The sequence below is a fragment of the Phasianus colchicus genome, chromosome 13, assembly GCF_987193195.1.
Source record: "Phasianus colchicus chromosome 13, bPhaCol1.hap1.1, whole genome shotgun sequence".
Lineage (NCBI taxonomy): Eukaryota > Metazoa > Chordata > Aves > Galliformes > Phasianidae > Phasianus > Phasianus colchicus.
The window spans coordinates 12,242,546-12,268,257 of record NC_143448.1 but is presented as its reverse complement, the minus strand read 5'-3'; the positions used below and the strand labels follow the sequence as shown (position 1 = coordinate 12,268,257).

Sequence of the window (25,712 nt, the reverse complement as noted above, 5' to 3'; positions counted from 1 at the left end):
GATGAGGAATTTCCTTTGACTACCTCTAATTGGCTTACCTTGGACTTTGCACACCCTCGTGACAGGAAGCACAGCACTGCAACAGCTGTGATGCACATCCTGTGCTTGCCTCCTCCTGCTCTTTGGAAATCCATCACCCTGTTGGTACCTCTTTTAATGTTTACATCCAGATAAAACCCAAAGTATGTACAAAAGATTAATAGTAATTCTTTCCAAGTAATGCCTAACACCTTTGGAGCGCTGATCAATATAGCTTATCCACAGAGACTGAAAAGCAATGTTCTAATATGTTACAGTAAGACAGTAAAACACTACTAAATCCAGGTTCAGTTGCCTGCCATTCAAAAAACACACAGCATGTGATAAGAAGAACAACTAACCAGATTTAACACGGATTAACACCAGCTCTTAGTGCATTTTTAGCAACATTCAGTGGTAAAGTCTCTGCTGGGAATTTGTTCAGACTTCTCAGAATAGTTTTGGGCAGCATCAAATTATAAGTCTTAAAGTGATCTACCCTATATTATTATATCAGAAGATTTACCAGAACATATAGTGTTGAAGTGGTAGTCTTTTACTCACAAAGCAGCTGATAATATAATATTTAATTAAAAAAAAAAAAAGAAAAAAAAAAAAAAAGGACATACAACTCATAGAGTTAGGCTTGTTTACCAAATATGCATTTTCAAAGGCCCTTACTAGGGACAAGTAATTCCCAACACTCCTACTATAGCCTGATACATAATGTATAAGGTTATAGAAAATGTGTATTCATGAGACTTGTTTGGCTTTTGTCAAAAAGGAACTGTGAAAAATTATGATGGAACAATTTTCATTTCTGACACATTGTTTTTATAGTTCATTCATGACTGGGAATTGAGGGGTTTAGAATCTTGCCGGCTGCAGATGTCACTGAGAGGAGAGGAGATACAGAGCTTCTTATTTGCTGCTTTGTTGCTGACAGTGACAGGAGACCTAAAGGAAATACTTCTCTTGACATTAAACATGATGAGTAAATCCCTAGGCTACTCTCCGACTTCACTGCATTAGAAAAGCCATGGAGAGAGGCATTTGGGAGCACACAAAACAAGTATGTTTTATAACCAGAACTGGCCTGTGGCAAGAAACTTTGAGTTTCAATACAGGACCCTGGGACTGTTTATAATAATAAAAAATGAAAATCTAGGTAAAATTTCATAAATCTTAGTAATCCTGGCAGACAAAAAAATATTTTGCTTTTGGATAAAACTTATGTTTAATTGCTTTCAATGTGCACATTGACTCTTCTGACTATATTTCACAGATTCCATCATCCAGAGATTTTTTTTTCTGAGGTTGTAACTGTCAGGGTGACAAATTCAGTGCCAATTAGGGGAGCCAGAATCTTTAAAAACACACCAATTCCTTCACTAGAGGAATAATAAAAAAAAAAAAAAAGAGACCCCATTTAAATTCACAGCTGTACTTAGTTGTCAGGTAACTCTATTAACTTTGATCACTTTGTGGGGATAAAAGTTCTGGAGAATGGCAACAGCATAGGAAACCTTTTAGGTTTCCTTTCTGCCTGAGCCATACCTGCATGGAGTGGAATATGTTCAGATGCCTTCTGCCACTGGATTTACAGAGACTGCAGTAACCAGGCAGAACACATTTGCCTAGAAGTGTAAATATCCATCCCTTCAATTCTAAATGAATGGCATAGCTCTGATATTTATTACTGTAATTATTTTCCTTACTCCATCCATTCAGATTTCACCCACTAAGCCCTAGTGTCACAGGCAGCTCCCACGAGACACAGACCAGCTGTTCGTGTTTATGTAGAGCAACCAGCTCAAAGAGTTAGCCTTTCTCTGTGGAACACCAGTAAGAACCCATCCTCAATCTTCTATTTTGTCCCCCCTAGCATTCTTTGCCACTTGATTTTTTTTTTTTTCTCAGGTTAGATATTAGGAAAAAATTCTTAGTGGTCAGGCATTGGCACGGGCTGCCCATGGAGGTGGTAGAGTCACCATCCCTAGAGGTGTTCAAGAAATGTGGAGATGAGGCACTGCAGGACATAGTTTAGTGGGCACAGTGGGGAGGGGTTGATGGTTGGACTACATGATCTAGTGGTCTTCCAATTTCAATGATTTTATGATCCCCCTCTTTCGATGCCACTGAAGAAGATATGGATGTGATGCCCAAACATTTCTTCTAAGAGCTCTGCAACTGCACTCCCTTGATGCAGTCAGTTCTCCCTGGCTCACACCCTCAGCTCTCTCTTCTCAATTTCCCAATTCATTAGCTTAAGTCCCACTTTTGCGTACTGCATACCAAACGAGCTGGATCCAAATTTTACATCTACAAAACAGACACCTTAACTAAGGGATCAGATGCCTAGCCTAAATTGGGTTTTATTGCTTTTTATATCACTCTCCTTTATCTCCAGTTTTCCACTAATTACTGTTTCTTCAGTGTTTGCTCTTTAACAACATATAGTTGGCCAATCTCTCTGACATGGCATATTAAATTCCCCAGCTTATTTTATATCACATATGGCAATATCCTTATCTTCATACTTATCACTGCTGAATCCCTTACTTTCCTCTCCTATACTGTCTATTAGCCTCCCTTCTGAAAAGCCAGAAAACTCAGTTCGCTTTCCTTTGCTTTCTTCTTTGTCTGCCTCTTGCCAAAGTAAATCCATACCTGATTGCAGCTGGGAGAAAATACATTTCAGGATTCAGTTTCTTGTAGTGATAAAGAAATGTCTTATAAACAGCTTTCTAGAATCAAAAGGCTACGCTCGCTATGATATTCTCCATTAAAATGTCTATCTAAAAGAGGGATACACATATTTGTTTACCTTGTGTTTCCTTAAATGTTATCTCTCATTTAAAGTTGAGAGGTTAATAAAGAAGGACAGACTTTTCTTATACTGCTCATGGCTGAGGGGGGTCTTCTTATCTCAGAATTTTTAAAATGTGAAAGAGACGTAGCAATGCAAAAACTTTGAGACATTTCCTCCCCCCATCTGCTGCTTCAGGCACTGAGATATTTATAAAGAAAGAATCAAAACTAAAAATATTAAGTTTCAAGAGAGCAATAACAAAGCATAGGAACTATTCTACAATAAGCATAGAGGTACTGACTCTTAATTAAATGGAAATCTAGAGAATCGAAGACACCTTAATTAAAAATTCAGTGTAAATACTGCAATTACTAACCTTCACAAGAAATAGGCAATAAACTAAGATGTTATATATCTGCATGCTAAATGGCTAGATCCAGTCTTTCTTCACAAGGCCAAGCTCAGTGGCTTACAGAGAATTATGTGGAAACATTTTGGTCTTCATCATTGAGACATTCTTTAATCTTTCAGGAATTAATTTTTAAATGAAAAACTACAAAACATTTTTAAAGCTTTGCTTTTTTAGACAGAGAGAAAAAGTAATCAGTATTCTATTGCCCTTTTCCATGTTCTTAGCTCATATTTTCAATTTATGTGGATAATTAATATGCGATCATTTAATTTCTTTAAATTTTAATACAAGTCTTTAAAATGAGCCTTGCCCAATGACCATTTTGTTTCACAGGCTCCAACCTTTGCTGCTTCACTTTCTGCAATCAATTTCTGACTCTCATTTTTACACAGAGATTTTTATCAAATTTAAAGGCTGTTCCTTTTTAATTTTAAAGATTTCAGAGGCCTACATCATTTGCTAAAGCTATAGATGCAGCCTTTGCTGTGGAAATCCAGAAGCATCCAGATTACTTTTCCTTATCTAAAATAACTTGTTTTCATCTATCTCATCAATTGATTTGATTTCCAGTTAAAATCAGAGTAGATTTTTAAGAGAGTGCTCTGACACATTTCTGAGATTTCATTGATAATATCAAAGTTCCATAAACCATAAACCTGGAATTACTGTTCTTTCATTGGCTGTGATGGAGCAAAGGGAAACTAGAGGAGCTCATGTTCTGGCAAAGGAAACTCCAACTGCTTTTGCAAATACATCCGAATTACTCCAAAAAATTCTATTATTATATATGTGTGTGTATATACATACACCTGTTTTTCAAGACTTTATGTTACTAATTGCCAAAGTAGTACATCATTAATGAAGGGATGCAAATGTAATTTTAAAGCATTGGGCACTTTTGTTCTAGAACAGAAAGTACATTAGGGAACAGGGAGCTACATAAAAGCAGCATAAAGCTATTACCACACTTTCTATCATCACTCTCAGCTGTCTCTGATACTCTGTGACATCTGTGATGTAGCCTGAAAAAATTCCCCATGTCCCTTTTTAACTTGATGTTTTTTTTTTTCAATGAATGTTATTAAGTAGGAAAAAAATCCAGAAACAAACCTGACACAATATTAATTGAAGCCTAGTGATTTATGTTTGTTTTCTTTTCATCCAGAACAATTCAATACCATTCTGAATCTTTTATGATGCCTGTTATAGCCTTTACACCTGATTTATTTTGCATGCTATCCTCTGAATCATCCCAAATGCAGATGTATTTATTTTTAAAGATTTTTTTTGTATGTAAGCATCCTCTTGAATTATATTTGCAGAAGTATACAATGACAACTTGTGCTATTATGGAATTCAGACAGGTTAATTTTTATCTATCCACATGATAGTTATAGGGAGAAGTACAAAGCATCTTCGCCTTTTCTCTCATTTAGGAAAACTGTGGAGATATACCAACTATTTCAGACCAAGGCTGGAAAATCATACTTGGAGATAAAACCAAGGGCAGAAAAGTTTCTGTAGACAATCGATAGTAGATGTATTCTTACATCTGACTTGGAAGAATGTTACATGCTGTTCCAAGATGTTTGCACTGTACTTCTGAAACATCCCTCCCAAAGCCCAGGTAAGTAGATGTTTATGGATAACTGTTTTCTCTTTGTCAGAGACTATAAAAAAAAAAAAAAGAGAGAGAGAGAGAGAGAGAGAGAGGTTCTGTGAAACAAAGACTGAAACTGCCCATCCTCTCTTGACTGGTACTTCACCTCCAAATTTTCATTTTTCTCATACTCTGTAGAAACATACAGAATTACCTCATTGTCTTGTGCAAGGTTCTGGCATGGTTGCATCAGCTCTTAGAAAAAAATACCTGTAAATGAGATGGACATAACATTAATCAGACCCACATGCTTGACTTTTATTGTGCTCAAGATAAAAATTACCAAGTTCTGTCTTCATGTAGGCTAAAGAAATCTGACATTAATTTAACCATGGGATTACAAAACCAGCCCTAACACAGTGCTAACAATAGGTATCAGTATTAAGTACTAGTATAACAATAATCAGTCTTAGAAGGATAATCTTCTCAGGATAAGCTGCTTGAAATAAAACAGAAGTTCAAATTAGTCCACAATGTGTTAGTTTATCAATTACCTTGTCCAAATTACTTATTGGCTTTATCTATTTTTAAACTGATTGGTGAACATTACAGAATGTAGAAATGCTGTTCCCAAATGAACAAGCAGCCCTCAGGATGTCTCAGAGCAGTAATAGTTTGGTTCATGTCCTGACGACAGGATCTGAAATGGCACAAGCCCACACAGTAGTACCTCCCCCGAAAAATAAAGAGAAACAGTGTGAAAGGCTGCCACACAGTTCAGCAGCAAGAAGTTCAAAATACTGTGCTTTGGCAGCTGCACAAACCCACAACGAGGAACACGCAGTTGTACAGCAGTGCTTCAGCACAGCACACAGTTACAGCACATCTCCAGACACACATGAACAGAACTGCGATGCTACTGTGGAGGCCTAAGAAGCAGAAGCAGATGTAATCCCAGCATTGTTCCTGCCCAGCATTTGCAATCATCAGTTTGGGGCTTCACCAATCAAATACAAGACATACAATGAGAATCATCTACAAAATTAAAAAAAAAAAAAAGTGATGCAAGTATTTATTGCTATTCTAATCAGAAATTAGTGTTAAGACTACTTCTCACAGTAAACTGCTGCTGTGAAATGCAGAAAAGAAAGCAAAGCCCATTACTGTTACACTTCAGAACACAGCAGTTTTTTGAAATGACAGGCTTTTGACAACACAATTGGCATTTCAGACATTTAACGCAGTGTGCAAGTGAAAAAGTCAGAGTGTAACAGAATGCACAGTTCTTTGAGAAACACCAGAAAATTTTAGTGGTTTCACAAAAAGTAGTTTCTCAATACAATTCATGTATGTAAACGCAGGTAGGGCACTGCAATGCAAAGTTACAATAATGCTCTCGTGCTAAACAAAAACTTATTGCTCTTCCCCCCACAGAAAGGATTATAACCAAAAGATAATCAGAAAATGAGACTATGAAGTAAGATGCTTCTTCCATCTATAATGAGGAGAAACAGCTGGAGAAAGAAAACAGGAAGCAGAAATTATAAAGTACCCAAAGCTCCTTTTGTTCATTTTGTAAACTCTCTGGGTTCTTTCAAGCCATCTTTGTCTACATTAATCCCAATAATTTAAGTATATCTGCCATCATCAGTCATGAAATACAACCAACAATGCACAGTTTTGGTGGCTCAGATGTTGAGCGTTCCTCTAAATTATCTTTCAAGGGTACAGGGTTCAAACAATTAAATTTATGGTTGTTTTTTTTTCCATGTCCACATTTTGCTCCTGCAACCCTTTCCATAAAACAGAAAAACACAGTGCACCACATAATCCCTGAACTTTCGAGTATTCCTAGTAGCAAAGGTGAGCAGATGTCTCCGTAGATTTCACACATGTAATGAAGATGGAAGACCTGCAGCCCCAACTCACACAGTGGGTGCTGGGATGCACTTGCTTAGCTCCCACCAATGTTGTCATATGTACCTAACGGCAGACTGAGAGGGTAAAAGGAAAAATAGCTAAAAATAATTCAGATTTTCAAATACAAACGCAAACCAATTGAGATAAAAGGAACCATCTCCACATTGTTTTCCTTATCAAAATAATATATTTTCACATTATGCCTCCAAACTGTACACAGTTGGTGTGCAAAATATACTGAATACAAACTTGGAACGTGTAGATTGCAATAAAAACCATCTTAGGTGTAAATTAGCTCAATATTTATCTCATCTAATATGCAAATTAAGACAATGTATTCTCATTAGTATCAGCTGGTTTTCTTTAAGCTAAGCTAAATCTCCAGCCAGTGTAGGAAAAAATAAGTCTATCTGTAGTTCTCTTTTAAGCTAATGAGGGTGTGATTAGCCTCCCGCTTTGTTATGAAGTGGCACATTCAGGAGAACTTACCCGGATAAAACACAGCATGAACCTATGCAACCCAAAAGCAGGCAGGCTTAGCGTGGGACTATATAATGCATTAATAAAATACACATCAAGATGGTAAATTCCAGATAGCTTCTGAAATTTAAATGTGCAATAAAATGGAAAAGCATTTTTTCCAGGCACACGTTTAACAGAAACAGATATGACATAGACCTACTGACAATCTGGAAAGCAGCAAGAGGATTTTCAGGAGATAGTACATCTTATAAGCTCTGAAATATATCACTACTGCAAACTAGTGCATCTGCTCAGTGGAATCTGCGTTAGCATAACTTGGCTTAGAAGCATTTAGTTTTCTGTTTAGGTTGGAAAAAAACAATGAAACAAAAAACCAAAGTTGTACTTCTAATGGATGGCGCTGCCCCCCCGGCCCCAAAAGATTAATGCGATGACTGTTGCTCTGCTAAGGAGGACAACATAATGTTATTTATTAAACCAGTTTTAATCCATCCTTGTCTACACCAATCGCTTTTGATTAGCAGTTTGAATTCCTGCACACACTACCTGCTCTCAGCTCAAGCAATGAGCTATGTGGCTTCCAGCAGCCTTAGGGGACTGCAAGGTAGAAAATGTTGCAATTCAGGATTGTTCTTAATTTCCATATGTTGCTAAGCACTTCAGCTGTCACCAGCAGGGTGAATTGAGAGCTTCCAAGTAAAAATATGCAGGGAAAGCAGAGGTCAGATTATAAAATAAAGGGAGGAAAGTTGCTCACTAAAGTGAATGGAACCCAGAGAAAAATCCCCTTTCAGCCAGCTCCTCTACATTGGCTGCACCAAACCCAACAGCAGCTGGGCCCATAGCAGCAGTAAGTGGTACAGTTACAGGGCTGTGCAGGGACAGAAAGCAGGGCTTCTGCTGCTGTGTGAGGCAAGGGGAAAGCCTTCCTAACAGCTTCCCATGCTGCTTGTGGTAGGTAACGCAGCAGAGCGATAGCAGCTTGGCTAAGGGCTGATCCCAGGGTTCAGTGTTAGGACAGAACACAGTGACTAATGCATCCAGTGTCAGATACGGATCTACCATTCTGGTGAGCAGTGCAGCTGTACTACAACTCACTGCATCTCTCTTTATATTTCAGACCTAACAATTGGTATTAAAACCAATTGTCCTGCACTGCCATGGCACTAACTGACCTGCTCAGCTCCAGCTCCCGCCGCGAGGCCTCAGGGCTCTCTGGAGCCACAGCATGCATCCAGCAGCCAACCATGCTTCATCTACCAATGGAGAGCAACAATGAAGAGACAAGGAGGCCCAAAGCTCTTGCAGGGCTGTGAAGCTAAGCACCAGCACGCACTCCTGCTTAAGACATTGTGAGAAATGCAGAGTGCCAGACAGAGCAAGGACTAAGAAAAAGCCAGCACAGCTTTAAAGCCAATACAGAGTACTAGCATTTTAAAAACCTGACAGTGTTTTTATGGCTTATAAGTCCATTTTGTTTTATTTTCCTTCAACCTATTTGTGACAGACTCATGTACTCCTACTAAAAATTCTTTTCAACTCCAATGTTTTCCCTCTGCAGTATAATCTTGGGAGAAAAAAAAAAAATCACTGTTCACATTACTGAAAAGACATCTCGTTTGTTTTATAGTCTCCAGCACCTGGGAAAAAAAACATAACAATTGAGTGATATGACATTTTGGGGAGAAAATGAAGGCAATCTCTAAATGAGATTTGAGCTCTTAGGCAGCTTTATCATGCTCTGGTACCTAGCTAGATCAGATCTCACCTCCAATTCAAAGCTTGGGCCACTGCCAATTAACACAAGGTAACATACTGCTTTATCCAGGTAACTGGAAGGTATGCATAGGTCCTGACCCTCCATGTAAAGCTGTTAAGTAGAAACCTCCGTATAGATCTGTTTGTTTCAATTCTCTCCCTCCAAGTCCTTCTTTCACCCCACACCTCTCCACCCTTCAAGCAGACAGTCCCTTCCCACTGTCCCCACCATCCTGCCACAAATACTTTGTCAGACACCTTGCTCGGGTTTAAGATGATGGCAGGTTCCTCTCTGATCAGGAGAAAGCTATCTTTATATGTCTTTGCTCCAGAGAAATAAAACATTCTCCTGTGAAAACATCACCTTGCTTTAAGCATCTGGAAACTCATCAAAATTTAAGCCCCTGAAGATGGAGCCTACTATTTAGCTGGGGTACTGCTTTCACTTAACAGCTATCCATTAGAAGATCCTAGCCTTGAAAACACAGATGAGCTGACCACAGAAAGCCAGCTCTGCTTAACGGCTGGAAGACAAAACCCAGCCACGCTCACAGCAGCGCACAGAGCTGCTGCAGTGCCAGCTGTTGTCTAAATAACGAGTTTGGAAGCTACAGAAGCATATGTTTTGGTGTCCTGAGACTAAAGGCAACGCAGTGAAAAACCGAGCCATTAAGTTCCTCAGTTCAGCTCAGGTCAAACAAAAATTGGATACCTTGAGGTAGCTGAAAATTTTGAAATATTTTTTTGCTAATGTCGAAGAAAGAGCGGAAAATTTGTCTCTTTCACAAAGCCACACATCTATTTTCTCACATTTTCATAGCATCCAATTGTATTTGATCTGTGAACTTTGCAGAAGGTAATATCCCAGTACAAACAGCTCTTATATTTGAAGAAAAGGATCTCAAAGCAGAAATTAACTGGGGGTATACGCATGAAAAACTCAGCGTTGTTCCCCTCTCTATTTACAGTGCATAACAGCTAGACAGCATTAGCAAGGAACATTAGAAAGAACACTTATGTCACTTACATCCACCTGTAGCATGAAGTTCTACAAGACTAAGCCACAAGACAGAAAGAGGTGCAAAACTTGTAGAAAGCTTAGATACAAATCCCAATTAGATATCTCCATCCCATTAGTCTCTGCTGCGCTGAATTCAAACAGCCGTACCAAACCCTGATGCTCCTGAAGCTCTGGCTGTGCTGGAGATTCGGCGCTGCCTTCGGTGGGTGCAAGACTTAACTCTGGAATTTTGCCATCCCTTCAAAATGTATATTTCCAGAAGAACAACTTCTAATTGACTTCAGAGGTAAAGTTTTTCTGAATATTAAAATCATCACCACTAAGTAGCAGCAGGCAAGTAGGAAGATTAATTCACATAAAACAAGGGGGTTTTACGTGACAGACTTGATGGGAATCAGCAGCTGATAAGCATATTACACCAAGTATTCTAGCATTAAGGAAGCCCAAGTCAACAAGCATTTGTATGCAAACGATCATACTTGTTGGTTTATAACAATGACAAGTAAATAATGAGACCTTCCTTTTCCTGCTCTTATAAAAAACACATGCATCTCAGAAGACAATCTTTCTCTCCAATTCTTATTTTTGGTATGGCTAGAGTAATAGCTTGCAAGAAATAGACTAGTCAAGCTATTTGCCTTCAAACAAGATTTCCCTGTATAATTAACAGAACAATCTCCTATGCCCAGACATCACCCTATTAAATGTGACATGAAATGTAACCAATAAATAATTAAGCCTCTGATTAGTTATAAATAAAAGATCAACAATATAACACTGTAAGAACCACACTCAATCAATTGTCAATATTACCTAGCAATTACTGAAAACTTAGGATGTTAAGAAATTAAACCAGAAGGTAAGGAGAAGAAAGATCTCATTGGAAAGGGTACAACTAAGGAATTTCTTCTACCTTGTGCAATCTGTGTATAGTTCATATAGTTCACTTCTATATAAGCATTTGTTCCTTGAATGATTACACGCTGCACGTTAAGAATGACACGATGTGTCAAGTTATTACCATCTCTAAAATCCCCACTCAAAGAATGCTCTTTAGTCAACATTTCAGTACGCAAAAACATTTTTCAATAATGCAAGTGGTTCATTTCTTATTAATTGTCCCTTTCACAATACTACCAACGGCACTGACAGGTTTTCCTGAGTAAACACTCCTTGACAGACAGGCTGGAGATAATTTAAATACTCCCTCACTGTTGGTCACAAAAGGCATTTCCCATAGAAGAGCTGCAAGCCACTGCTTAGTATGTGTTTCTAGGAATTCACACCAGCAAAGTGCAGTACCTAAGGTTTACTTCAATGAGGCAGAGCACATGGATAAATCTTCACCAGAGAATGCACCCATGACAGGTAATGTGTTGTATCACACACAAGCAGCCAACTTGCATGCTGTCGGTCTGGTAAGGGAGTTCCAGCATCTACCAGCTGAGAGCACAGTCATCTACAGGGTGTTGGGTGAAAACAAATATAGCAGTGTGTGCATTTTGTACTGAAAGAAAACTAAAGAACCAACAAATTAAGTAGTTGCATAATGCATTTTTTTTAACATACAAAACAGCTTCATCAAAAATGCACCTATAACTTTTATGATTACGTATCTTACTTTAAGGAATCCTAAACCAAACAATACTGTTTTAATCTCCTTATGCTATATTGATACAAAATTCCCCTCCTCCCCTCCCAACAAACACACACACAGTTATCATTCTCTATCCTTCCATGCCTCTACAGCCGAAGTTAAAATAAAGAAAGAAAAAAAGAAATTATAGCCTGAAGTTGTGCAGTTGTTAAAAGATGCAAAATACCACACACAGAGGCAAGCATTCTGATAATTTAGCAGGTGGCCTGCCACGTTCTGCATCTAAAATGCATGGCTTAAGAAAAGATAGAAGCATCAGCCACAAGAGTTTTGTACTATATAGTCTACATGCACGTGACTTGAATGTTAATATTATTTCCATATAAACAATCTCAGTTATTTTGGGGAAGCTAGAGATTTTTTTTCTTTCAGTAGTTGAAGTGAATGCAGAACATCAACCGTAATTATACATGCACATTAATGGACACTATGTACTAATAAACTACAACATAACTGAAGTTATTTCAGCTGCATCTGATACAAAATAATCTGTATGGCACATAATTATCTAAATCACATTATCAAAATCAACGCGGAAGGAATAGTAACTTTTAGACAAAATAAATATGCACACACCACACAGTGTAGCTCATTATTCTTTCGTCTGAGGGCATGACCTAATTAATTCAGTTTTAATGACAGAAAATATTTCCTATAAGAAAAACCATCTTTGCATAATTAGATGTTGTTAGAATTTGTATTTCTTCTAGATGACACAAATATGAAGGCAGCTGGAGTTTCAATGCTGCCATGAACAGTCAACATCCACTCTACTGACTAAATGGTTTTGACTTAATTTTATTTATTGATCCTGGTATCCAAAGGTTACGATGCTATGTACAGCTCATGTAAAATACAGTCTTCCTTAGTGCTATTTCTGCACACAACTGTGAAGCAGAACTAATACATTTGAGTGATAAATACATCAAAGGGAGCATGTCTAAAGCAATAAGCATCTCCTGTGGTGGTGATGTTTATGCACTACAGGAGACATTCTGCTGAGTATGGATGTCCCTTTGATGCAGTTATCATTATTATAATGAAAGCATTAGTTGATTTTATTGCCTTTTAAACACCGCTGTTGTCCACCATAGTGCCATTAAATGAAGCTGTGTTCATTAATAAAGTGAATGGAGGGGCTTTCATTTAGCCAGATCAGTTTGTTGGTAGAACGGCCATCACCACATTATTTCCTTGTAGCTACTTTGTTTTAAGGTTAGCACTGGGGTTCAACACATTTGTGTTTATACAGAGCTTCATGTAAAACTTAATTCAGTAATTCTGGAAGGTTCACAGAACTGGATTCATCAGTTTACGCACCTCATTCTGGATTCAAACATTTCTCTGTCTGAAAAAAGTTTCCATAAAGTTTCCACTTCTGTTTGTTAAAACTCACCATAAATACAAGTCTAGTAACAGGCTTCTGATTAACGAGAGATAAACACAGAATGCTGCAGAATAGCCTTACCACAATAATGTATGCAGTAAGTGTGCATCCCCAAAGAGGCGTGCTCACGCATAACATTTTGTGATCAAGTATTTATCAGACTTCTAAAATTCCAGTACTGTGTTCATAATCAGGACTTCAGGAATAACACTTCCAGCTTCAGAGGAAGGAAATTCAGATCTAGCAAAGCATGCTTTTCTCTCAGTGGATCCCTAATTTTATCTAGTGTACAAAACCTGAGTGGTAGCAGGAGCAACCTCCTCATTTTGGGATGAACAACATTATCTCCTATCCTGAAGGACCCTGATAAGACACCAGAACCACAATTTTTCATTCAGCAGCCGAACATCTATCTATGAAAGTTGAAGAACCAAAGACAGGATGAAGCAGTGCTCGTCCTGAGCTGGTGGTTGCAACAGTTCCCTTCCAAGCTAGAGGATGGATCAGAAACCTTCAGAGGAACTTCAGGCAAGAAAAGATGTAAGAGCATAATGAAGGAAATTTGCCTAGGGGATGCCCGGAGCATGCTCCAAAAAAGGCTTGTATAACTGTTTATTTTTTATTGGAGAGGTCAACTTTGTAGAGGTGACTGTAATTTCAATGCATCACTACAGAGATAAATGTAATAGAGATAGCATAAAACATTTTTGGCAAAAACAGCACTATCCATCACAGAAGTTTGGAAATTACTTTTGCTGTATTAAAAGTAAACCAGCATTATAATAAATACTTACTGTTGGAAATTGGTAATCGACTGCAGCATGAACATAAACTTAATTCACTACCATTGTGAAGCACCAAATACTTAATAACACAAAGCAGAGCATCTGAAAACAATATGTAAAACTCTTTTTTTCCCCTGAAGAAATTATAAACACCCAACAGGCAATATAATCAAACATCCTAATGTACATGTCAAAGTGAATTTATAAGCACATTTTGTGAAATAAATTTATTTAGGATAGTAATATAAATAACACCATATTTACAGTAAGATAACTGAAAAAGGTACAAAGAATTCAAAATATTTTTAGACTAGATACTCTATATTAAAGAATTGTGATGGACAATTAATGCACTCCAGGTGATATCCCTGCGAGCCTTTCTTCAAGACATCCTATAGCATACTCTTGGGTATTCTGAAAAGTTAATCAAGGGGTTCTTACTACCATCAATTACTGCTGCTCCAGACGGGTAGTTTTCAAGTAAAGTTTGCCAGAAACTCTCTAGGCAGCTTCTAACTGCTCTGGAAATGGGAAGAGTGCTAGAAACACATCAAGTGCCAACATCACATGCTCTCTTGATGCGTGCTTTAAACAAACGTCATCATCTGATATTTGCCAGGAAATCTTAGGTCAGTTATGGTGCATCAATCTAGTGCCTAAAAACACCTCTGCTTTCCATTAAGCTATTTTTTATGAACATGGAAAATGTCTCATGAAACATATGGGAATTTGAAAACTCTGTTTTATTTATAAAACTCGCCGAATAGTAACTCAGTTATTGATTTTCCCTTTTAAGAAAAAAAAAAAAAAAAAAAAAAAGCTTCCAACTATTTGCAATTGTCTTTGATTTGTGTCCTGCAGATGAAGGAAGCATTACAGGAAACTACACTAAGCCATGGAGCCAGTGAAACATGCCAGAGGCACTGGCTATTCACTGAATGAAAACACAGAGTTAGAAAAGGAAAATGTCAATGGTAAATTAAGCTGCAAATTAAAGTCAAATAGGGCAAGGTCAGCAATGCAGAAGCAAGCAGGTGTTCACTACATGCAAGATAGATCATATTAAATGTAAGAAAAAAAAAAAAAATTGTAAGACTATTATTTTGGTCAGGTTCCAGGTTTGCCCAGGTTTTGCAGATCAGCCTTAGAGCGCTCTCAGGTTAAAGGAGGCAGTTAGATGAATAGGTGGAAGAGAAGTATATGGTCCTAATGATCCCCGTAAAAAAAAAAATACGCTGCAGCGCTATCCATCACGCCCAGACTGCTGAGCCAACACGTGGGGAATTCTCACTCAGCGCAGGGCAGGACCCCGCTATTGCTCAGGAACAACCTGCAGGCACGGTGCCAACCGCAGCGTGAAGCAGCGCAGGGAGACAGCAGCGTGCTGGGCACGCCAAGCCACCAGGGCGTCTCTCACACTTCCCTCTGGGACATCATCCAAGTTATTTAAAGACTTGACAGAAGAATGGGGCAGTTCAGCTTGTGTGTGATATGCTATATATCTCCCAGCACTGCTCGATGTCATAAAAAAAAAAAAAAAAAAAAAAAAAAGTGTAAAGTGAAGGAATGTGAAGAATTTTCCTCTTTAGTATTTCAGCTGCTTGGGTTTTACACACGGCCCAAAGAAGAATATCTCGGGTAAAGTCAGTTGAGAACTCTCTAGAAAAGGAATTCTATCAATTCTATCAATCCTCATTGCTTCAGATAAAATGTTTCAGAGGAATATTCTGGTTTCAATTACATTTCTACCAAAACCGGTTTTCTGCTGCATACTGTCTGGCTAAATGCATAAATGAATAGAACATCCCGGGTCACTGCCTGTAAGTGTGACACCTCCACAGTCTTACAGCCAGGTGCACGGGGCGCTGAGGGCTTGTGCAAGGCGGCACGCACAAACCTCCGCAGGATGTGGTTGCACAATTGGAGGAGGCTTGCTGGATCCTTTGTTGTGGTTGTTTTAATACATTAATCTTCTCCAGCCAACTGTGTCTTGCATTATCAATCTTTCATTAACATAACCCCTTCTTTCTGAATATTTTTTTTAATACAAGGATTAGTGCAGCTGTGTCTCATCAGACCTCTTGTGTCTTTTTCTGGGACTTTCTAAGGGACCCTGATTAAAGACTGCCTCAGCTGCTGTTCTCTTCTGCGTTTTTCCTTCCATGTTGTCACTGCATATTAAGAATCGTATTGTTCCCTTTTGTAATTATGTTAGCACTTGGGCACTTCAAAGAAGAAAAGCATTCTTCGCTGAACGCTTTCTTTCCCTTCTTCTCCCCCTACTCCTCTCAGCCACGCTTTAACTGAAACGTGAAAACACAGCCGCGTGTTTCAGAAAGCCTCACCACAGAATGTGGTTCTGGGTTCTCTGTTAACATATGCTGATCTCATTGTTTTCATAGATTAATCTTCTCTAATTGAGTTGTACAACTACAAAACCAACATACCTTTTGCTGTGGTGTCTTTTATCTCTTTAGATGCAAGGGAGCATAAGCTTTTAATTCTGAAAAAACTGTAAGATAAAACATTATAGTTTCCTCTGATGAATAGAACCATTGGCCCGGTAGATAAAACACAACTTGATGAGAAGCCATCTTACGAGGTCTGAATTTTTTTCCTTTCCTATTACAGTATTATTTTTAAATTAAGTGTTGACTTCGAGTGTTCACCCTCTAACTAAAATTATCTAATAACAGGAAGGTACTGAATGTACATTAGACTCTTTAAAACCTATTAACTTTCTGGATTTCTTTTTTTAAATTGCTTCTTTCATAATGAAGTGCTCCTCCAAATTGAGCAATTTTATACACTGAAGTTTTTAAAGGCCGCAGAAGCACTGCAGTTTAGGGGTCTTTTTCATTACTATCTGCAGATCATCTGAATAGTACTTCAGAGCTAAACAAAACGTCCATTTTTTGTAAGTAACTATTAGCAGAATGTGGATATTTTAGCTCAATGTCATCACAATTATAGCAAAGAAAATTAGAAGATATATTTGTAATACAAACTGCTAACTACTTTCAGCTGGCAACACTATGTCCTTGCATAAAAATTATGCTACTATATTCTATGACTGTGCATGAAATGTATAGATCATAGCCGTTATAATTGGAAAAAAGCAGGAAGAAAACACATAAACTATTTGAGTTGCCGCAGAATATACTGCTAACAGTTGCCTTCTCCAATCTGTTTGTTCCCCTCTCTACAACAAGGTAGAATGCAAAGTTAGCTTTAACCTTTGCAGATATTTCCCTTTGTCCAACCTCTCTCATATATAGCAGATGTTTCCTAGAAAGGCATTTTAACAGGAAAAGCCTACGAACAAGCAGTTGTATAAAGAGGGATAAAAACAGAGTTCGAACACATTTGTGTCAGTAAGCATTCGATGGTACATCTGGTCCTAGGCAGAAACACAAATTCCACAGAATTCTATCCAGGAGTTTTAACAATTAAGTAGGATCAGATTTTGAATGCAAGGCAATAAGCAGATTTTCAACTTTTCTAACACGCTCACAGTATAATATCTTACTGGCTACTTTCTTCCAACATTATGGCTAGATTATATCCCCTGACATGAGAAATATCTAAATGAATTTTATATAAAGATGTGTACAGCTTTAGGAATAACATTAAGCTTCTCCAAACAAATTATCTGCTCTTTCAAAGTACACCAGAAATGTCTCTAGAAGAATTTGGCAGCTATTTTGAGAAAAATGATGATTTATGCATTTGTTCTTATCGGGTTAACAAAATATCCAATGTGAGGACTGCTCCAAAAATAATGCCTCCTATTTCATTACGTTGGCCCACAAAATCAGAGGCAGATGTCAGTGGTATGGCAGTAGAGCTTGAACCTTCCTCCCAGTTCTCCACTATATTTTGTTGCCATGTGACAGATGGCAGCAGAGGGTAGTCTGACTGAATGGCATCTGACATGGAATGAAGCAAAAATGTGGAACTGAATTCCTCTATGCAGAAAAAGTGGCACCCACTGACATTCACCAACACTTACTGAACATATATGGAAACCAAACCATGGGTGTGAGCACAGTGAAGTGATGAGTGGTGCATTTCAGTAGTGGCAACAGTGGGTCACCTCCATTGATGCAGATTTTATGAGCAGAGCTCTTCATCACTGGCAAAAATGCTTAACTAATGGTGATAATTATGTTGAAAAACTGCTTTGTAGCTGAGGATTTGGTCTATCAAATAGTGTTACTGTGCTTTTTGTATCTGTTGTAGTTTCCATGGAAACAAATAGGATGCATTAATTTCAGAGCAACCTACATATACAAAATTTGCTTTGGAGATTTCTTCTTTTTACACGTCAGACAAAAAAGAATTACTGAAAACAGTTTTATTCACTTCCATTTCTTCAATATTCTGCCTCAGTTAGTACACTCTTCTTTATATTTCCCTCCATTTTCCACTGAATAATTACTTTATGAACCACCTATTGCCCTTGATGTCAGAGGGAGTTTTTTTGCACAAACTGAAGTCAATGTATGGCTCTTCATATCTACAGTTATTTTTTCCAACTGCATAAGCAGCTATTTTCTGGACTTTGCTATAAATTCATGGGGAAAAAAAAAACAACACCTGAAATTTACTATCTTGTCTTGAGATACCTATGAAATGTATGATAGTTCTACAATTCATAAAGTAAAATAAGGATGATTTACAGCATCCTGCAACAACTGATGACAACCAAGGACATTCTCAACACACTGTTCTCGTACAATAGGCCATAAAATATGCTGCAAGTCATCATTTACTATCCTACCTTTCTGGTCCTCCCAGGAAAGGAATTGAGCCACCCTAGCATCCCCATGGTTGTGAGAGCTGTCCCTGGGAGGAGGAGATGGGTTTTAATCTCAGCAGCTATTAGTTTTCCTGCATCTCACAGCTTAAGAACTAGCACATTTTTCACAAGTCAAATATTTACCTCCTGCTCACTTTGTGCTTTTAAATACTATCACAGCTTGGCTAAAGTTGCAACAACAGCTGCAAGCTTTGCCCAAGATTACCCAAGAATCAATTTAGAACCTAAGTATTGTCCCACTGTCAATGGTAAACTCAGATTCACTACCAGGTTCAAGGAAAGAGATCCTATTAGGAGAAGGAACTGCTTAATAGTCCAATATACTCCCAGACATATCACAATTTAAAATTATTACATCTACGGCCTTTTCAAAACTGTATTTCTTTCTTGACATTAGAATGAAATGTTACTATTTTACCGAGAAAATCATTTGTATGAGGGTGCGCAAACCAATGGACAGCAATTATTTATGTTTTATGAGATCCAAACTATCATAATAGGTCACGTTCACATTATTTATATGATCAGGAGAATAAACTTTCTTTTTGTGTTTCTGTGATATCACCTCCAGAGCTAGGCATGTCACAGCTACTGCCTTCCTGGCATTTCTCCACCTTATTCTTCATAGTGCAGAAACTAATCCAACCAGACACCATATTCTGTGTCACAGAATCACAGAATTGCAGGCATTGTTACAGCCTAACCCCTGCTAAAGCAGTTCCCTATAGTAGGTTACACTGCAAAGCACTGAGGCAGCTTTTAAATATTCCTTGAGAAGGAGACACCAGTACATCTCTGGCAAATTGTTCCACTGCTCTACAACCCTCAAAGTAAAGAAGCTTTTCCTCATGCCCATATGGAACTTCCCATGTTCCAGTTTGTGCCATTGCCCCTTGTTCTTTCACTGGGCACTACTGAGTGTAGTCTGTCCCCCTCCAGTTGACTCCCACCCTTCAGATATTTATAAGCATTGGTAGGATCCCCTCTCAGTCTTCCCCAGGCTGAACAGTCCCAGGTCTCTCAGCTTTTCCTCATAAGGGAGATGTTCCAGGCCCCTAAACGTCCTTGTGGCCCCTTGCCTGGACACTGTCTCTTAGTTTTCTGTCTTTATTGAACCATGGAGCAGTCCAGATGTGTCCACTCTGGGGCAGAGTAGAGTGGAAGGATCACCTCCCTCAACTGGCTAAACATATTCTTTTGAATACACCCCAGGATACAACTCCTCTCCACCCAACTCTCAGCCTGTCCAGGTCCCACTAAATAGCAGCACAGACTTTTGGTGAGTCATCCATTTCTCCCAGCTATGCATCCCCTCAATATGGTGTTCCCATGACATCTGGAGGAGCAATCAGTCCTACATTAAGGTAAACCATCTTTCACTGTCTGTTCACTACATACACTACCTACTTAGTGTATTATGTTAGATCTGGGCTCTTCAGGAACCAACTGACATTTGTAACATCACCATTTCTAAAATTCTTCTCTTCCTCTCCACAGAGTTTTCATGGCCCCATCTCCCCTCGTAGCTATTTCTTATTCTTTTAGGAAGTTTTACTTAATCTCAGACAAACCAAAAAATCGTCACAACTAACTGATAGCAAAAACCAGTGGCAAATGTGTGCCTCAAGAACTCAATTCACCACATGATCTCAAGACAGTTGAATTTTCAGCAAACAAACTTCTTCAGCAGAAGAAACACTCTGCAGACAAGCCTGCCATGTACAGGGACAGCGGCAGGCACAGTAATAGAGGAGTTGGAGTCACCCCCCAGGAGTTAGATCACTCTTTCCTCATGCTTGATCATAGATGATCCTCTAGAATTTCTCTTAAGCGAGATTACCATAATAGCATGCTATCCATACGTATGAAAGGACTTTTCATTCTTGTCATTATAAGACCAGAAGCCCTGAATTGCCATATTCTTGTTTTAACTCTGTTATATTTGAGCTACTCAAGATTTCTCCTCTATTTCTCAATTTGTGAAATAAAATAAATGAAATACAATGCCTTCATTTAGAGTACTCTGAGAAGTTAAGCAATGTAAGGGTTAAACAGCTAATATTTTACTGAGCTTTGAAAACAATGTCTGATGATCTAATGCTCTGTTTTCTCGACAGATGGCTTAGAAGAAATCTGGGAAGCCTTACCCATGGAAAAAATTACTAGCCTTAAGAACAATTCATATAACAGATATCTGAACACATGGCTGCCTTTCAACACTTATGCTTAAACTAGGAACAAGATTCAAAAGCCAACATCCTCTATAAACTTTTCTCTTTGCAAAGATCCCATATTACATCTTTTCTCTCTATCCTCAACTGCAACTTTGCCATGCTACTTCCTGAGCTCTTACTGAAGTTACTACAGAGAAACCAATATGTACATTATTTAAAATTACTATGCAGTATTTTAACATATTTTATAAAGATAAAAGCTTACTAATGTGAACAAATAGTCTCAAAATACTAGGATTATTATGACTGACAGAGTAGATAATTTTAACTACTTGGTCAAAAACATAAGACTTCATCTCAATTCAATGTTCTCAAAAAAATTAAATTAAAATTAAATTAAAATTAAAAAAAAACAAACCTTTGCCTTGAAACTAGCATTTAATTTAAAATGAAATTCAAGTACATATTTAAATGTGTTTTTTTGTTTTGTTTTTTTTTTTTACTGTTTATATTGCAACAAAGAGAAAAGAAAGATTTTCATTTAATCTGCTTGATTCAGTGCTGAACGAAATCCTTTTTCCAATTTCTCAGAACTGCAGAACAAGAACAATGGGAGTTTGTCTAATGATAAAGCATTTGGACAGGTATTTTCAGTGATCCAAGCCTTATCCTCTTACCGCCTTGCTCTTGAATTATCCCAGCCATTCAGTCATTGCCCTGTGCCCAGAACCCAGACACGGTGCAACCTTTCCACTTCACCTCATGTCCCATACCTCTATCAATACATCAGTCCCTTTAAAATGACACTTACAAAACGATCCTATTTGCTGTCAGTAAGACTGACTGACACATTTTCCTAACTGATCTGCTGATCTTTGATAGCCATATGAGTGGAAACCATCTTCTTCAAGTCATCAGAAGACGCACATGGTGACAATCGTTGTAAATAGCAATCAGGATCTTAAGGAAAGGCAAGAATATCTAAAGACAGTAAATACTGATGGAGGTCAGGGCTGTGCCAGAGGCAATCAGCTGTTATTACCAAAGTTCGTTCCAGCTCCTGACACCTCCAGCAAGCCCCTGTACATGTCCATCTGTACTTTCAGCTCTGAGGCCTCCTGGTGCCACAGGCTCCTTTTCCAGCCTTGATGAGTTCCTGAAGCCCCCAGAAGGTGCAGCAGTCTCTTCTAGCCATAACCTCTGGAGCATTCTGAAACTCACCTGGCCTCTGTACACTCACTTGCCACAACAGTGAAGGATGTGGTCTATGCTGACCTCAAGAAAGGCACAGCCCTTCCAAGTGAGAGCACCCAATTCCTGCCGGGTGGCCTCCACATCTGCCTGCCACACAGTCTAAAACCCAACATCATCACAATCAGAGTGGGACACATAGCCAGATCTACTCCCCACATCTTCTGCTAACTCACTCCCTGCCACAGTTAGGATAAACTATGTGCTTGTTTGTAGTTTCTCTTCTGCTGATCTCATTTTCGTGTTTTGCCTTAAACTAGTGCTATCATTTGGAATTCAGACCAAATCCTGATTTGTTAAAGACTACCCAAAGTGGGCTGTAGCTGTGCATATCACCATGACTTGAAAGGCAGAGCATTCTGGGGGTATATCACTTGTGCTGACTATTGAGTCTTGTCAGCTAAATACTTACAAGAAAGATAAAAATCTTCAGTTTCCTTTAGGAAACAGAATAGTAAGGCACAAGATACAGGAACTCCATGAGAGCTTATGTATGTGTCTGCCTGAAAATGAGCAAAATGATGATAAAATACCTTCAGTGGCTGCTTTACTCCCCCTAGAGCCCTTTCTGATATGCAAGAGAAACAGGAGATTCCTTTTCAAAACAGTGTTTGCTAGCAAGGTTAATAATAAACCCTGCAGGCAGGTGCTGATTATAATAATAAACGACACAAAATGGTGCATATAGTATAGAGGAGACCTGTCAGTATTTCTGCTATTGGAAATACTGTTCCTTCTTTCTATGTTCTAAAGTAAAAGCAATTCCCATTGCCCAGGAGTAAAAACTGTCTTCTTACCGCATTAGCTTTCCTTTATCTGTGCTTATTCCCTTCCTTTCCTCCCTCCCTCTCTCCCTGCAGCATATCAGTACGCATTGCCACCTTCTTTTCCATATCCTAAATTCCCAAAAGTTTGGTCTGAGCCTAATTTATTTTAATTCCCAGGCATCACTCTCAGCAAGCAGATAACAAGCCAAGGGAGTTACTGCACAGAAGCTGAAGGACAGCAAAACCCCCCATCAAGCCACATTGTACACAGAGCACTGAATGACAGTTAAATATGCATTGTAAATTGACTTTTTGCCTTCTGCTACCTTTGCACAGTACAATAAAAATCTTCAAGGAGTGGAGGAACCAGAAATACATTGTTTCCTATGTTCTGGGACGTTCTCAGTAAAAGTGATCTAGGAAACATTTATCTATGATAACCAGTAGCATAAATGAAGCATTGGCTGCCATGCCCTCCCCTTGTCTTATTCAAAGTACTACAGAGGTAGTGGGAGATTCATACCTCTTCTCTCTTTACAAATTCTCTAACAGAAAAAATAATTGTTTCTTCTAACAACTCAACCTGCCACATCACCACCAACCTTTGGCAGAACAGCAGCATAAACACTGCTTGTTCTGCATTCTCCTGTCATGATCCTCTATCAGGAAATCATTCATAGTTATTTTGGTATATACAAGTGAAAAAAAAGAATAAAAGGCCAACAGCACGAAAGAACAATGACATCAAGAAAAGACTGAGTGGCACTAAAACTGAATTCTTGATTTAATTATTTGTGAGGCTTATCAAAACGAATTGTCACTCGTTCCTGATGTTATTTCTTAACATAGCTATGAACAAAAACAAGGGGAGAAATCTAGTGCGTCAGCTCTGTACATCCAAGAAACAGAAAACAGACACTACTGTGGGGACCTCTAACAATAAATACTTAATACCAAGGGGAAAAATGGAAGCGTACAAATTTGAAGAAGAAATAATCCACTGCCCTTGGGTTATTCCCTTACCACTCCATATTCAGAAAAATAACTCTGCCCTCCGATGTGTAAGAATCTTCAGTAAGAGTCCCTGAAGTGTCAAGCAGGGTATTCACTGCTAATCTCACCGTGATGGACATACTGCATGACATCACTAATCTCTGGTGGAAACAAAGCAGCCACTGTATTAAGCAACGGAGGGAATACAGAAATCAGTCTATTAGTAGACATAAACTTCTAATAAATTTAAAGCCAAACTGTACTTGTGTTTACCACGGACTTCAAAAACAACGTTATTTAAGACGACTGGTCTATTGCACAGATTTCCTTAGAGCTAAAAGTGTATGAATCACTGGAAATGCAGAAAAATACAACTGTTATGTGAAGTCAAGGTACCAAATTCTCTTGTATGGCAAATCACATTGCATTTTACATTTATGTGACATATTTAATTTCTCATAGTCTTATCACTGATCTTTAGAAAACATTTCTCTAATATCATGCTGTATGCCTCCTTTATTATGATGTGCCTGATTAAAATGGCACTATGTGTATTTTCTCCTTTCCTCAGAGGCCTAATCCCATAATACTTTATAAAGATCTTATTATGTAGAGATTGAGCTCTTTTCTCCCAAACCTTTCATCTTATTCAGTTTGATTAGGGTCACAGGGCCAGGCTATATAATTCCACTGTAGTCAAAAGAGCTACACCACTGATCATACTAGACCACATAAGCAAACATTTGGTGCCCTATATTCAGCAACAAAAAAGGATAATGTCGTATTTATTCAGTTGGTAGACTGAACCACACTCTGATAGACCATTTGAGATGCTAATGAGACAAATGGCCATTTGCAAAAGTAAATACTCCAAATATCCCACACCATTCAAGTTGTCTCCTTATTCTTCATACTCTGGACAAATCTTTCAAGCATTTCAGTAAATACTTTGGATGTGATGTGCTACTTAGGCTATCAGAATGGAAAAATCTCATGCAACCTATTTTAATCTATTTTGAGCCTGAGTGGTTGGAATCTCCCTGTCCATTCAACGACATCATTTGAAAGATCATTATCCTCCTACCATGAAATACCTGTGAAGTAAATGACAACCAGCTAAAATTGCCTAGCTCTGCGTGTACCAGACTAACAAATGTTGTTCGAAGTAATGTCATTTAAGGACAAAAAAACACTGAACTTTGAAAGATTAACAGTGACTTTTTTTTTTTTAAATCTTCCTGCCCACATTGCTGTAAGTTCTGCCCTGTTCAACAAGTATGCATCTCTGTACACAGAGACTGCATGAATAACTGACAACTCTTACTCATTTTGAATAAAAACAAAAAATGAAATCTTAAAAGAAAAGGGAATAAGAGAGTGCAAAGGGCCTTAGAATCACATTTGCTGAATTGTAAATATTTACAATTTTTATCTCATTATATAAAACTTGGACTTTGAGATCCACTCCATTTAATATCCATTGGTAGGAGGTCGATAGTCCCCATTCACGTCACTATCTCCACGTTTACTGCTTTCTCATTCTGTTAGTAATAAAAAGGTGCCACAGATAATTAAAAACAAACTCAGTCCCAGAATTCATTAAAAAGGAAAATATGATCTTCTGAAAAGCTGTCACATGTAATAAAGCAGTGTTATCTGCCCAGAGTTACTGTGATTTCAAATGGATAAGTCCAGAGGAAGAAATCCGCCAAAACGTAGTTAAGTTAATTGCTGTTTTACAAGGGGGAGCTTAAAAATGCAGTAATTAATTGACCTACTGTTTGAGACAATTTCCCTATAGTTAACAATCACTCTTGCAGGAGATGAAAAAGACAGCTCTCTTTCATTTGGA

General features: G+C 38.2%; 1 protein-coding gene across 8 annotated transcripts in view; it reads right to left on the bottom strand.

The window, feature by feature from the left end:
• The window catches only part of CDH11 (cadherin 11), a 742,884-nt gene that overhangs the window by 291,750 nt on the left and 425,422 nt on the right, over nt 1-25,712 (bottom strand). For 7 of the 8 annotated variants that reach the window (XM_090149366.1, XM_090149361.1, XM_090149369.1 and 4 more), the window contains one exon: nt 5,057-5,112. The gene's annotated coding sequence lies outside the window, so the exon portion shown is untranslated. Of the gene's footprint in view, nt 1-5,056; nt 5,113-18,636; nt 18,702-25,712 lie in introns of those variants that run through there. The other variant, XM_090149365.1, reaches the window with a different exon arrangement.